This window comes from Amblyomma mixtum, chromosome 8 (genome assembly GCF_055824585.1).
Source record: "Amblyomma mixtum isolate Tamu chromosome 8, ASM5582458v1, whole genome shotgun sequence".
NCBI classification, from domain to species: Eukaryota; Metazoa; Arthropoda; class Arachnida; order Ixodida; family Ixodidae; genus Amblyomma; species Amblyomma mixtum.
In genome coordinates this window covers 114362403-114375956 of record NC_143019.1, presented here as the reverse complement: position 1 = coordinate 114375956, position 13554 = coordinate 114362403, and the positions used below count along the sequence as shown (strand labels likewise).

At 50.3% G+C, this 13554-nt stretch overlaps 1 pseudogene; it reads right to left on the bottom strand.

The window, feature by feature from the left end:
- Positions 1 to 6126: 6126 nt before the first annotated feature.
- LOC149334015 (uncharacterized) lies at positions 6127 to 12395 on the bottom strand (annotated as a pseudogene).
- Between the last annotated feature and the right edge of the window lie 1159 nt (positions 12396 to 13554).

Here is a 13554-nt window from a genome sequence, read left to right as displayed (position 1 = left end):
ACTCACCACCACACACATTCTTTTTCTACAACACAACAACCACCATTTATTTACATGGATGAGAAAAGGCAGCACATTCCATCATTGACCACAGCAAGTCCACCACACCACACACTCCTAACACACACTGCCGACTCACCCGTCTCCCGTCCCCACCGCGACCGTCCCAACCCCTTTCCCAGAAAGGGCATATAATCTCCTCCGAGGTCGTCGTGCGGGGAGGTTCGGCGCGTTCGGCGCCCACTGGTCTCAAGGTAAGGGGGTAATGCCCTGTGCGGCTACCACCGTCCGTTCTAACACAGCGTGCAGATACACTCTGTCGCCTGCCATGAAATCTGCCTCCCTGCTAGCATTTTCTAGACGCCTTACTCGTGACTCTGCGGCCGACCAGTGAGCCTCTCTTGCTGTCTTGTGTGTGTCACTTGACCTTTGTGCGAGCTCAGCCTGGTAGTCGTCTAGGATGTCGTAGTGGTCCTTCAGTTCCTCATATGCTGGCTTGGGGAGCACTGGTTGCCTCCTGTTAAGTAGAAAGAAGGGGCTTTCCTGAGTACCTTTGTGGACAGCAGAATTGTACGCTGATGTTGCGAACGGCAGCCAAAGATCCCAATCACGCTGATCTCTGTGCACATAGTGTGAAAGCATCTTAATCGGTGTTTGGTTCAACCTCTCCACGGCCCCGTTGCATTCAGGGTGGTAGCTTGTCATCTGGAGTTTTTTGACACCCAGCAAGTGGTAAACATTCTGCATCAGCTTTCCGCTGAAATTAGTTCTTTGCTTGGTGAGTAGTTGTGAAAGAGCACCACCACGCTATACCACCCCTTTGACAAATGCCCTTGCAACAGTCTCAGCCTTTTGATTTTAAAAAGCAAATGTTTCGGCATCTCAGCCTTTTGATTTTAAAAAGCAAATGTTGCGGCATACCGTGTCAGGTGATCCACAAATACGAGAATGTGGCGCTTGCCGGAAGTCGTACTCGGCAAAGGTCCTACGATATCCATGGCAGTCCTTTTGAACGGTCTTTGTACGCCCTGAAGAGCCTGCAGTGGTGCGGGTTTCCTTCCTTTCGGGGTTTTTTGAAGCATGCTGGATTCGCAGTTCCTACAACACTGAGCAATGTCCTTCCTCGTGCCAAGCCAGAAGTACCCTTTGCTGACCCTCTGACAGGTATTTCGGAAGCCTGGGTGGCCCGCGCTCGGTATGGCGTGATGCAGCCACAGGATTTCTTCTCTCATAGACGATGGAACAGCACTCCGACCCATGTCATGTGCCTTGTCCTTGAATTTTAGAATAACTTGCTGATCCAGACAATATCGGCCAGCTTCCTTTCCCTCCGAGTTCTCACATTTGCTTACAATTTTCCTAACTGACGAGTCTCTCCTCTGCTTGTCGTGTAGATGGGCCCACTCCACAGAGGGGGAAAACTCGGTTACGGCAGAGCGGCTCAGGCCATCAGCGTTCTGATTTGTCTTCCCCGGGTTATGAAGGACCTCAAAGCTATATTCCTGGAGAAGCAGGTTCCAGCGAGCCAGTCTAGAGTTCTGGTCCTTGACATTCATTGGCCACTTCAGCGGTTGATAGTCGGTAACAATTTTGAAAGGGCGCCCGAAGAGGTAGCAACGAAAGTGGCGTACCCCTCACACTACTGCTAGGCATTCTTGTTCGGTTGCCCTGTAATTATGCTCAGTCGCGTAAAGCTATCTACTTGCGTAAGCTACCAGATGTTCCACGCCGTCGTGCATCTGTGACAGTACTGTGCCTAGGGCACGCTTAGATGCATCAGTCGCCAGTATGGAAGCAGAGAACAGGTGCTGGGAACAGAGCCTGGGAAGCGAAGAACAGGGGCTTCCACAAGTTTGTTCTTTAGTTCCTGAAAAGCTCCCTCAGCCTGAGAAGACCAAAAAGGTTGTTTGCTCATTAGTGTGGTCATTGGCTTGGCTGCTGCAGCAAAATTAGGACGCCTATTATAGGTGGCAAGACCAAGAAACTGGCACACTTCGGTTTTGATCGTCGGTCGCAGAAAACTTTTCACGCACTCTAATTTTTCTGGATCAGGCCGGACACCTGTGGCCGAAACATGTTCCAGGTACTTAACCTATGGTTTCAAGAACTGGCACTTGGCCGGTTTCAGCTTAAGGCCTGCCTCTCTAATACGACTGAATACACGTTCCACATCCTGCAAATGACTCTCAAAGGACTCTAAATACTGATGTCATCGAGGTACACATGACAAAGCTTGCCCAGCAGGCCTGCAAGTATGACGTTGGCCGTTCTCTGCCCTACTGCTCGCTGTTTACGAGTCCCATCGGCATACGGTTCTACTCGTAGTGCCAGAAAGGAGTGTTGAAAGCTGTTTTTTCATTGTCTCGGGGATCCATCTCTGTCTGCCAGTACTACCCACTCTTCATATCCACAAAAGTGAAATACTTTGCTTTCCCAAACTTCGACAGGGTATCGTGAATGTTTGGCAACAGATAGAGGTCCACCCTAGTGACCTTATCAAGGTCTCCATAGTCCACTCCACACTCCATGAGCACACTCCATGAGCACACTCCATGAGCACACTCCATGAGCACACTCCATGAGCACACTCCATGAGCACCGTCAGGCAATCTGTAGAGTGGGGATTTGGCAACATTATCTCGTCGTTCGCGTTTCTGGACTTTAAGAAGAACAACAAAATGCAACTGCAGGCAGTTCCAAGGATGTACCGAGTGGCCGTCCTGCTCAGCAACTGCCAAGCGTGCATGTACGGCAACCAGATCTCAGTATATTTTGGATTGGAGCCACCATGCCTTTTTGATAATTTGAGATGTAATGTGCAATAAGTGACAACACATGCTGTATTTATTTTATTCATTTAGAGCCTTTCTAAAACACTGTCTGTGCCTTGCAAGTAACAAATATTCGGCACTAAGCTGCAACCTCAGCTTAACAACTGGAGGCAGCAAGCTGAACCTGGATAGAGCAATTTTTTTTTCTTTTCTTTTTCTATCTCCTCTACCCGCTTATTTTTTCTGTGAGCGCCTTTAAAAGGCTTAACATTGCTTGGTTGGTTTGCGTGGAAAGTTGGCTCTGTTCGTGCCTATGTTCTTCTTCTTTTGCTTTTATTTCGAGCTCCAGTTTCCGGAGCTGGAATTCCTTTTCCAATTTTTCTTTCTTGCTCATGTTTTTGCTCCGAATGTTCTAGTTCTAGATCTAGGTGCATCTTTTCAAGCGCGAGGCGGCTGTGTTCCAGTTCAGCGTCTTTGTCATGCGTATCTCTCTCATGACACCACCTTTTCTCCAGGAATTCGCGGTCGGCCGTGGTTTCAGCATCCTGGTTCCTTTTCCGTTCTGCGCAAGTAGTCCAATATATGTGCGGTTCGTATGACATTGCACCGCAATGAGGGATTAAGCTTGCAAACAAGACACCTACAAGTGGGATGCTAAGTTAGTTAACACACAACTCATTTGCATTATATTCTCATTCATTCAGTTTTGTTGTGTTGTTGCTCATTTGAATTACATTGAATGCTCAGTAAAGCGTAACATTCTAGTATTGTGTTATGGTGACAGGGATACACCATCACAAGATAAGCTAGGCAAATTAGCATGTGACGTGTTACAGTGTAAGGGACTTACAAAATCTAGGCTACTGCTGTGGACGGCTGTGTTGGTTGCTGACTTGGTGCACTTGCATTGTTGAGTGGTGTGGCACTTGTGCTTAGTTCATCCTGTGGTAAGGCTACTGGGCTGCATACTCCACTACGCCAGCAGCAATTTCTTCCATTATTCCTGCAGCAGTCTCCGATGGATCGTTCTCGTTGGAAGAACTTTGCGCTGCATATAGCGAATGAGAAGACAAGGTTCTAATTTCACAATATAGCAATGCAAGAAAGAAAGGCCGAAATGTATTAGCTCTGCCTGCCCTCATGATCGTGTGTGTTGTTGGCAAGTGCCAGTTTTCTTGCAATAAAGTGCATATTACTGGTGACTCAGACCTACTGCACTGTTCCACAGTGATCACTGACATTCAGTGATCCTTTGGACCTTTTCAGCGGAGCCTGCCTTAGCTTGAATAATATAGAATGCTTGTTATAGACTGCCCAGTATTTCGTTTTCTGTGTATCGAAGAACACCTGCTACCGACAGGAAAACGATCGCTAGCGTGATGTTAAACGCTCAACGCCCTGAATTGACGTGCCAAAATGCACAGCTTTAAATTCCAGGCTACGTACAAGAGTCTTGGCAAGGTGCTAGTGTTGATGCTGCCGCGAACACTGCAGTAGCTTTGTCCCGGGCGGCAGCGGCAGCCTGTCTGGGAGCCGGCACAGCCGCCGGCTGGCGCCGCTTGATGGTGTAGCCATACACCCGCGCGAGGTCAGCGAGGTCAGCGAGGTCAGCGAGGTCAGCGAGGTCAGCGAGGTCAGCGAGGTCAGCGAGGTCAGCGAGGTCAGCGAGGTCAGCGAGGTCAGCGAGGTCAGCGAGGTCAGCGAGGTCAGCGAGGTCAGCGAGGTCAGCGAGGTCAGCGAGGTCAGCGAGGTCAGCGAGGTCAGCGAGGTCAGCGAGGTCAGCGAGGTCAGCGAGGTCAGCGAGGTCAGCGAGGTCAGCGAGGTCAGCGAGGTCAGCGAGGTCAGCGAGGTCAGCGAGGTCAGCGAGGTCAGCGAGGTCAGCGAGGTCAGCGAGGTCAGCGAGGTCAGCGAGGTCTTGCAGTAGTTTTTCTTTTTCGTCGTACTCTTCCTCGGTGCCGGATCTAGAGAGTAAAGAACGCGTAAACTTTCCGAAACAAACAGTCTGTATAGAGCTCACCACTGACTCGCATGTTGTTGTGCGCTCTTCTGGTAAAGGAGAGAAAAACGCTTCCCACAGTAACCGGGCACGTCCTTTACATGCATAACATTGAAGGCAAATCTATTACAGTAATTGTAGCCTCAAGATATGAGAAACTTGGTACTTACTTCCTGAGGTTTGCGCGATCCTGGGCAACGAAGTACGCCAGCAACAAGTCGCAACGTTCGCGCAATGTGCGCACGGAGAAAACCTTGTGCGTCGCGTACTGCACATTAGTTGCGATTCGCGTCCACTTTGACAGATCGGCAATCTGCAAATGGATTGCACGCGCACACTTCTCGCAGCAACGCCAAATTGTCGGCAATTAAAAAGCGCGCGCGAGGCATGTTTGTAGAGTGTACTAGAATAGGTTGAGTGGCCCGACCACAGCCGCGTCCGTGAGCACGTGCCGCGTCCGTGAACGCGTGCCGCGTCCGTGAGCGCGTGCCGCGTCCGTGAGCGCGTGCCGCGTCCGTGAGCGCGTGCCGCGTCCGTGAGCGCGTGCCGCGTCCGTGAGGCGCGCCGCCCGGAAAGGGCAGAGGGCGCTGCGAGCGACCTGGCTTGGTCGGCTTGTTGTCGCCTGCTTGCGGCGTTGCGGATCGCCGCACGCTTTGGTGGTACTCCGGCGGCTGGTTGCGCTGTTCATTCAGTACGGACACAGATTTGCATGATCATCCTTTAAATAACAGACTGCTTGTGCGCGAAGACAATTTAAGTGCCTCCCAATTGTAACGAAATACTGCCGAGAGAATTGCTTGCTCGGAGCGTCTGCTGCCGTGACGGATTACGCGCTGCGCAATCGCTGCTCTGAACTTGTTTCGACCGCGGCGATCACCTAGACAAGTCTGAATCGATGCCGGCGTCATGTTGCGAATGCAAGTTTTTATTTGCTTTGTGTAAGCTTTGGAAACTCTAGCAAGAACAAGCGTTCCGTCGAACCTAGCAGCCGACACGACGGTCGCATTAACAGTTTCGACACACTGCATGGCCAGTTTCTCCCTCAGTACATCTTCTTCCATAGTGGCATTCTTAGATCTCATTCTTTCAATTTGCCCCTTTAGGCTGAACACCTTCTTGGACAGCCGCCGGTGCTTTTCTAAAGTGGACCTTAGCTTCTGCGCAGCGGTCTTGGTCTTTTTGACACGTTGATTCTTCAGCCAGGAGATTCTTGTAAGAAGAGCTTTTCGCAGCGACAGGACATGCAGGGCATTCCTAGAAAGAATGTGCAGTCACAATCTTGTTAGTCAACAAATATGCTGCAAGCAAGGAATAGGTAATGAAATGACTGAACTAGTGCTTCTATCCCTGGGCAGTAAAGGCACTGTAAAAGAATGATTCGAGCTCTTTGACAACAGGGAATGTTTGCAGCTTTTAGATTTTTAGCCTGTAGCGAGCCCCCTGTTTAGCATTACATGAAAATAATGCCCAAATCCATGCAACTGACAATAAAGGTGATGAAGCAATATTTACCCTCTGTTGTTGTCACCATGCACTTTTTGCTGTATAAACTTCCCTGCTTGACATCTGTTTTTTGCAGGAGTGATTTTGTAAGATCCTCTGTCAAAATTGTTGACGCACAAATGGCACCAGAACATGTAATTAAACTTGAGGCATGAAGGAGGGCTTCTTCTGCTTCAGGCACAGTTCTTACAGTTCCTTCGGAAACCTGTTTCCCTCTGAGAAATGCCTTGAAGGAGACATCCTTCTTTTGACTGAGGCTGAAAAGAACCGCTCTGTCCGAGCGCACTGTTCCAGTGCACGCCTCCAGGTGTGTGAGCGCATATACGGTGCCTTCGAAGTTTTCGAAATGGTGTAATGACCACTTGGCTGACGGAGTCTTAAGATGATTCGAATTATCCGCATCAATGCTTGGCGAGCCACAATCGTTGCTTTCTAGTTCATCTTGTAAAGCTGTTGTCGAGCATGGGCTCTCTTCCCTCCTTTTTTTTCGCCTTGCACCCTGCAGCTTTGTAGACGCTTTACTTTTGCGAGGCGCACGTTCGACCGGGGCCGCCTTGCTTAGATATTTAGGGGCATTTGGCAGTATTGCAGGCACTGCATCACTTGCGAGCGTCGGCACTCCACACTTCTTTCCCGCCCACAATGTGCACGTACTCACGGAGAATATAGCGGTCCTCGAAATGCAGTTCACATACAGCACACTTGCTATCCAACGGCTTGTCGGCGCAATGTAGATTCTTTTCCCACAGCTTCTTACGGGCTTCGTCCTTTGGCACGCTGAACAAGGAGAGTTGGCTTCCACACCAGGCGCGTAGCAGTGCTGATGCCGGTCCTTCGGCATATTAAACACCTCACAATCTCAGCCACGCTCAGTGAATCTCAGCCAATCTCAGTGAAGAATTTCATTACAAAACACAACAAACAACGTTTTGCACTCATGCCACCATCAGCACATCTCTCCGAGTGGGACCCGGCGCGGCCGGCGCTTCCCAATCCACCTCGACCGCAGCGCCCCCGCATAGCTTTCCGCGCGCGGAGCGTCATTCGAAAGCATGCGCGTTGGCGCGGGTCGCGGCACTCAACCTATTGTAGTACACTCTAACGTTTGCGGCCCGGTTCGCTGCCATGTTTGAAAACGTGTCTCGCGCTCTCTCGTTTCCAACGAGAGCAACACGCAGATGTCTTAAAGTTACGTACGCAGAGGACAGGATGTCTGCGTACGTACGCGGCGGATACGCAATACGTAAGACTCGAGCTGCGTACGACGCATGCGCAGTGGAGGGCCCGCAATCCGGCTACGTACGTAAGGTTCTTGCGTATGGTTACGTACGCAGAATTAAAACTCTGTTAAAAATTCACAGTCCTTCGTTTGCAGCTTTTTTTACCTTGCTTTAGTTGCAGGTGCATTTCTTGCCAGACTTATTGCATGTGCTGTGCATTTCATGTTATTGCAGATGCGTGTACTTAAGGGTATGCTCTTCTTTGGCTTCTTTACCCAAACTTGTCAGACACATTGCCCCAACGAGGGCCATCTTTCGCGTCCATAATGTTCATCTCGGAGTCTGTGGATTCCTTTCACATCAAATGCACATTGTGCTAGGCTTTGTTGCAGGATGCAGCAAAGGGAGCAGTTTAAATCAAAATCGTTAGCGTGGTTTAAGTACTGACTTCGGTCACCCGAGGGGCTTGGAGCACTCACTGATTGGTTAAGGCCGTGGAATCAGTTGTGGCTTTCAGTTGCGACAAAAATTGTTGTGGTGGAGTCTTTGGGTTAAAAAAAAATGCCTGCACAGCACTGCAGCTTTGTGAACTGGCTTTCCGAGTAAATGCTCAGTGCATCGGGACCAAAATCTATCTGCTAATAAAATCAACCTTATAGAGTTCATCTGGATGTATAATTTTGCTCATTAGCTAAAAGAATCAACTTTTATTGGCTGTTGCTTTTGATCGCAGCTGCTGTGCAGCTGTGGTCTCAATATAAGTTGCCTTGACGTGGTCGGTAATTGATTTATAATGGATGTGCCACCGCGGTGGCTCAGTGGTTATGGTGCTCGGCTGCTGACCCGAAATACGCGGGTTCGATCCCGGCCACGGCGGCTGAATTTCTTTGGAGGAGAAATTCTAGAGGCCCGTGTACTGTGCGATGTCAGTGCACGTTAAAGAACCCCAGATTGGTCGAAATTCCCGGAGCCCTCCACTACGGCGTCTCTGATAGCCTTAGTCGCTTTGGGACGTTAAACCCCCAATAAACTAATAAACTAAACATGCCTGATGCTATGTTTCTGTCATGCCCATGTTTCTGTCAAACCCCATAAACCAACCAACCAACCAACCAACCAACCAACCATTTATAATGGATGTGCCTTTGAGACCATCAGTGCTGTCATTGCGTCTGTGGCATCAGGCGCTATGCAGCAAGAAATAGGGTCGCTGATTCAAGCGTGTTTTGGTAACAACATCCACCTAACTATTTTCATGTCTGGTCCAACGGTACTTTGCGGTGCCACATTGTTCTTTTCTGCTTCAGCCAGTCAGTGAGCGCCTCCAGGGATCTGTGCCTCGAGAGATCAAAGTGAGGGTATGGGCCCACGTTGTCTTCTTAACTTGCAAGGTCGGGTCGTACATTGCTTCTCTATGAGTGAGGCTTTCTAGTGTGGTTGGACCTCGGCTTGTGGAGCCTTCCTGGCTGTGGTTGTTGTTCACGGGGTTCAGGCAGGACCCCGGCCTGCTTTGAGGCGTGTGGAAGCTTGGCTTCGGTACAAACTTGCAGTGACTTTAGGACCCAAACTCCACGGCCCTGATGTGCAAGGAGGATGCTCTGGCTCTACTCATTGAATGCATCAAGTATGTCTAGGCACTCTTTAAATTGCATTGTAGCTGCATAGCCTCGAAAAATTATGTCCACATTGTTGCCCTTGGTTTGTGATGCTCCTGGTGTGCAGCTAAAGACATTAGTTAGACATTTTAGAGCGCAGCTCTTTGGCGTCCGTTCCTGGGTTTCGCGTCGTCGTCGGCGTTGTCGTCGGCCTCGTAACCAGCTCCGCCCCCCTTTCATCCCCCCAGCGCTAGCAGCGACCGACTGATACCGCTGGATGCCGCTGACGCCGCTAGAGAGTCAAGATAACGTGACTGCATAGAACACCGTCGCCGCCATGCAGAAAGAGGAGGAAAGGGTCCCCCCCCCCCTGTTCTTGTGTGGCGGATAGGGTGCTCTTCAGTTGCCGACGCGCCGGTTATTTCACGTAGGCCCCGGCACGTCGACGAATACGTGACCACCTTCCCACGGCTAGACCTGGTTCTTAGCGCTGCGGAAGCGAGGGTATCATATTGTTTGTGTCGGCATCGGCGGCGTTATCCCTGAAACCAACTCCGCAGCTGGGGTTGACTCACTATCGGCGTCAGCGGCATCAGTCAGTCGCTGCTATCTCTTCCCTCCTCCCTTTATCGTGTTGTCCGCTTGCTGCGCGCGCTTCTGCCCCCATCGTTTGCCGCTGGGTGTACACGCCGCCCCCCTCCCCCCTCTTCCTGCGAGTCTCCGGTTGTCAAAGCGCCGGCTCGAACTTAATTCCTTTCTTCGCTCCTCCTCCAATGCAACCCCTGTGCGGTGGCAATCAGAGAGCCAGATCGGTGGCGGCGGATCTGTATATGTGCACCGCCCGAGCCGAAATTGCAAACAGCTTATTTGCTGCGCTCAAATTTCGCATTAGGAAGTAATGTAATCGTCGGTAATTTTTTTTTTTCTTAATCTAATTTCATTTCCCCTTGTCCCCATGAATTCTGTTGACGTGTGCGTCTATGTGTACAGGCGTTTTATGTGAGAAAATTGCTAGAACTGATGCAAATTTGTTTCGCTGTTGCGAGTTGAAGCTTGGGCAGTCAGCAATACTTGTTACTAGGCACCTTGCCTTGGGGAAACGGCAATAAAGGTAGTGGACCTTCCTCTTGCGAGAACAGCAGCATGGACTGGCTACAAGCTGAACTATAAACCAGGATTCTTCTGCACTTAAACGGGTCTTAACTCACCCTCGCAACTTGCCTATGCTGTTCACTAGGATAAATGTTCAGGCTAATTGGTTTGTCGTGACTGTAGTGGGATGCCAGAAGGAGGCAGGGACAAAAAAAAGATGGGCACGCAGCAAATCTATTGTCACCTTTATAATCCTAATCTACGCATCAAATGAACTGTCATGAAATGAACAGATAATTTGACTGTGATGATATTGTCCTCTGGCTCAGTTTCTGGGTTGAAGCTGAGTGGCCCTTGTGTCTTTATTGCAATGTCAGCTTTGAAAGAGATGGCAACAGTGCATCTGTTTTCCAAGTTTTCAGCGTATGTCAAACAACTGCGGATGATTTTGAAATTTATCTGGAGTCTCTAGCTATGGTGTTTCCAGCAACACTGAGAGCTGTGGCCTGTTGCTTGACTGATTTGTTCGAAATGCAGGTGGTACTCTACCTGTCGTGCCACTTCTGTGGGAGTGGAAACAGGAACTGCCAGCATCACCCACAGTGTGGACAGGGACTGTCCGCTTCCAGGGTAAGTGGGGAGGTGCTTCGCGGATGCTTTCAAAGAAGGTATGGCCTCTTTCTGTGTTTTATTCTCAGAATAGACTAGGCAAAGGCGCTTCCCTAATCCTTCTGGATGCTATCTACACAGCTGCGCACATAACAAACTTGCTTTTTCTGACAGCGTGTTACACCTGGTGATGGTTTCTGGCTGTCCTCTGGTAGGGGGTGGCACATCCTACACCGTTTTTGCGCAAACATATTTAGCCACCAGAAAAAAAGTCAATTCTTTCTTTTCTTTCCCGACTCTCAAGTGTGATGTGCACCTTCGGAATGGAGTGATTGATAATCCCTGCAGGGTTTGTTTGACAAGCTCTGAAAAGTTGGCTTGGGGGTTAGGGCGCTCAGCTACTGAGCTTGTGGGGCGCACTCGCCCCCTGTGGTTAGCTCCCCCACAAGGCACCCGCAGTTGTGTTACTTTAACTAACGGGAGGGCGCTTGCGTCGCAGCGACACCAGCGCCACGGATGGCGTTTTGCTGCGCGCGCGTGGGTGAGAGACGGGTCTCTTCTCCTTGGGACCGGGGAAGCACGCGGACATGTCGCATGCCGCTCCGCTCTTCGCCGCGGGCGCCTCGTAGTCGGAACATGCTCCCGCCACCCCGTCCCGCCCAGCCTCGGAGCTTCCCCTTTGCCCTAGCATGGGCGAACATTCGCTCGTAACCGTGCTGGTGAGTTGGACGTCCTCGATTCCTCAGCGTATTCTGTTGCTAGCTGGCGTTATTGTTGGTGTAGCAATAAATGGCTTGTTTGTGTCGGCCAATGTGTCGTTCCTTTGTTACCGCAGAGCAAGGCTGGTCGGCGAGTGCTCGGTAGCGCTCGCGACCACGAGGTGGGGTTCGCGCGGTTTTGAACTGGGTCAGCCGCGGTTGAACGGGGAGAACGGGTTTATCTCCCCAATTAAACCCACAAGCTGGAAGTCCCGCGTTCAGTCCCACCCATAGCAGCCGTGTTTTCAGTGATGGCAAAACTCAAAAGTTGCCTGTGTGCTCCACGATGTCAGCGCATGTTGAAAATCCTCATGTGGTTTAAATGAATCTACGGCGTCCCTTGTAGTCCATGTGTCGTTTCAGGATGTTAAGGGGAGGCGCTGTTCGAAAAATTTTTCTTTATACTTTTTCTTCTTTAAGCCTAAGATCATGCTAGCAGGTGTGGGCACTTAGTAACCAGGCCCTGTGGGTTGCGTTTTCGTGATGACAGGGAACTTCAGACTGCGGAAAAGAACTAATAAATTGGTGCGCCATCTTCTGACTCTGAGTCATCATCGTTTGGCGGAGCAGCAGAAACCTGACGAACGATCTTGTCAAAAGTCGAGTTCTGCGCATGTCATCACAGCACTGCCAGCATCTGAGAAGGTGTCAAATGAAACGGTGTCCGGAACCGCAATGCCACCACTTCGCGGGTCCCGAAGAACATCTTCGGCGTCAGTAGGGAGCACATCGGACGGCGACAGATCCCGGGGCGCCACTGCATCCGCTTCATCAGGTGTGACAAATCCAGCGTGCCGAAAGCAGTTCTGCAGAGTGACAGGGGTCACCGCCTTCCAGGCATCCGCAAGCATGTCTATGCCGACAGAAGGCTAACCGCATACTGCTTGCCGACGTCAATGCAGAGGATCATGCGGCTAAGAGGCGTGTCCTGTACAGGACCTTCAAATTTTTTATGACACCCTGGTCCATGGGCTGTAAACTCATGGTGTTGGGCAGCAGGAATTCCAAGTTGATGGAATCGAGATCGTGGATGTGCCCACGTGCATCGCAATTGTCTACAAAGAGTAGTACTTTCTGGTTTTGTGACTTCCTGTCGAGTTTGCAGATGTAATTGCTGAAAAGCTGCTGCATGATCCATGCTTTTGCGTTGGCTTCATACCACACGGGCAGCGACTTCACGCCCTTGAAACACCTCGGGGGAAGCTTCCCCGTCCCCGACATGTTGCTGCCTACCATTACGGTGACGCGCTCTTTACTGTACTTCCCGCCGTGGCAAGGATTGTCAGAAACAGAAAGGGTCTTTTCGGGTAGCATCTTTTAGAAGAGAGCTGACTCGTCGCGTTGAAAACATCGTCCGGCGAAAACTGGCGCAACAGCAACTCCAGAGTCTCAGAGCGATAATTTGCTACAGGGGTCCGGTCGACGGCACCGCTCTTGCCACACATCCTCTTGAAAGTGAGGTGGTACCGTTTTTTGAAATTGCGGAGCCACCCATAACTGTGCATGAAGCCCTCGATGTTTATTTATTTATTTATTTATTTATTTCAGTACCCTCAGGGCCCGAGGGCATTACAGAGGGGAGTGGGGTACAATAGACAAAATGACAAAAGAACAGCAGTTACAAGTAACACAAAATGAACAAAAATATGGCTCGCGCAAATCAGTAGGTTACAGCAAATACAATCAAACAAATTAACAGTCATTTAACACGAAATTATGAGCAAAGGATAAAAGTAAGCATACCACGCAAACAAAAAAAAAACACGAGGAAATTGTTGAAAATGGCAGATGTTCATCTTGAGAGCGAATGTTTCTGCCTAAGCGAGGGGAATGCACATGGTCGTCGTAACAGCGAGACTGCTTCTAAAAAGAAAAATGATATGATGAGCAACGCACCACTTGAGGCTGCCGAAAGCCACGCGCAGCTGGGTCGGGACGGTCGGCGAATGCCTAGGCCGACAGCTGCCGTCGTCGCTGGCCAGCGGCGGAGCTCAGAAACCGAAACTACGC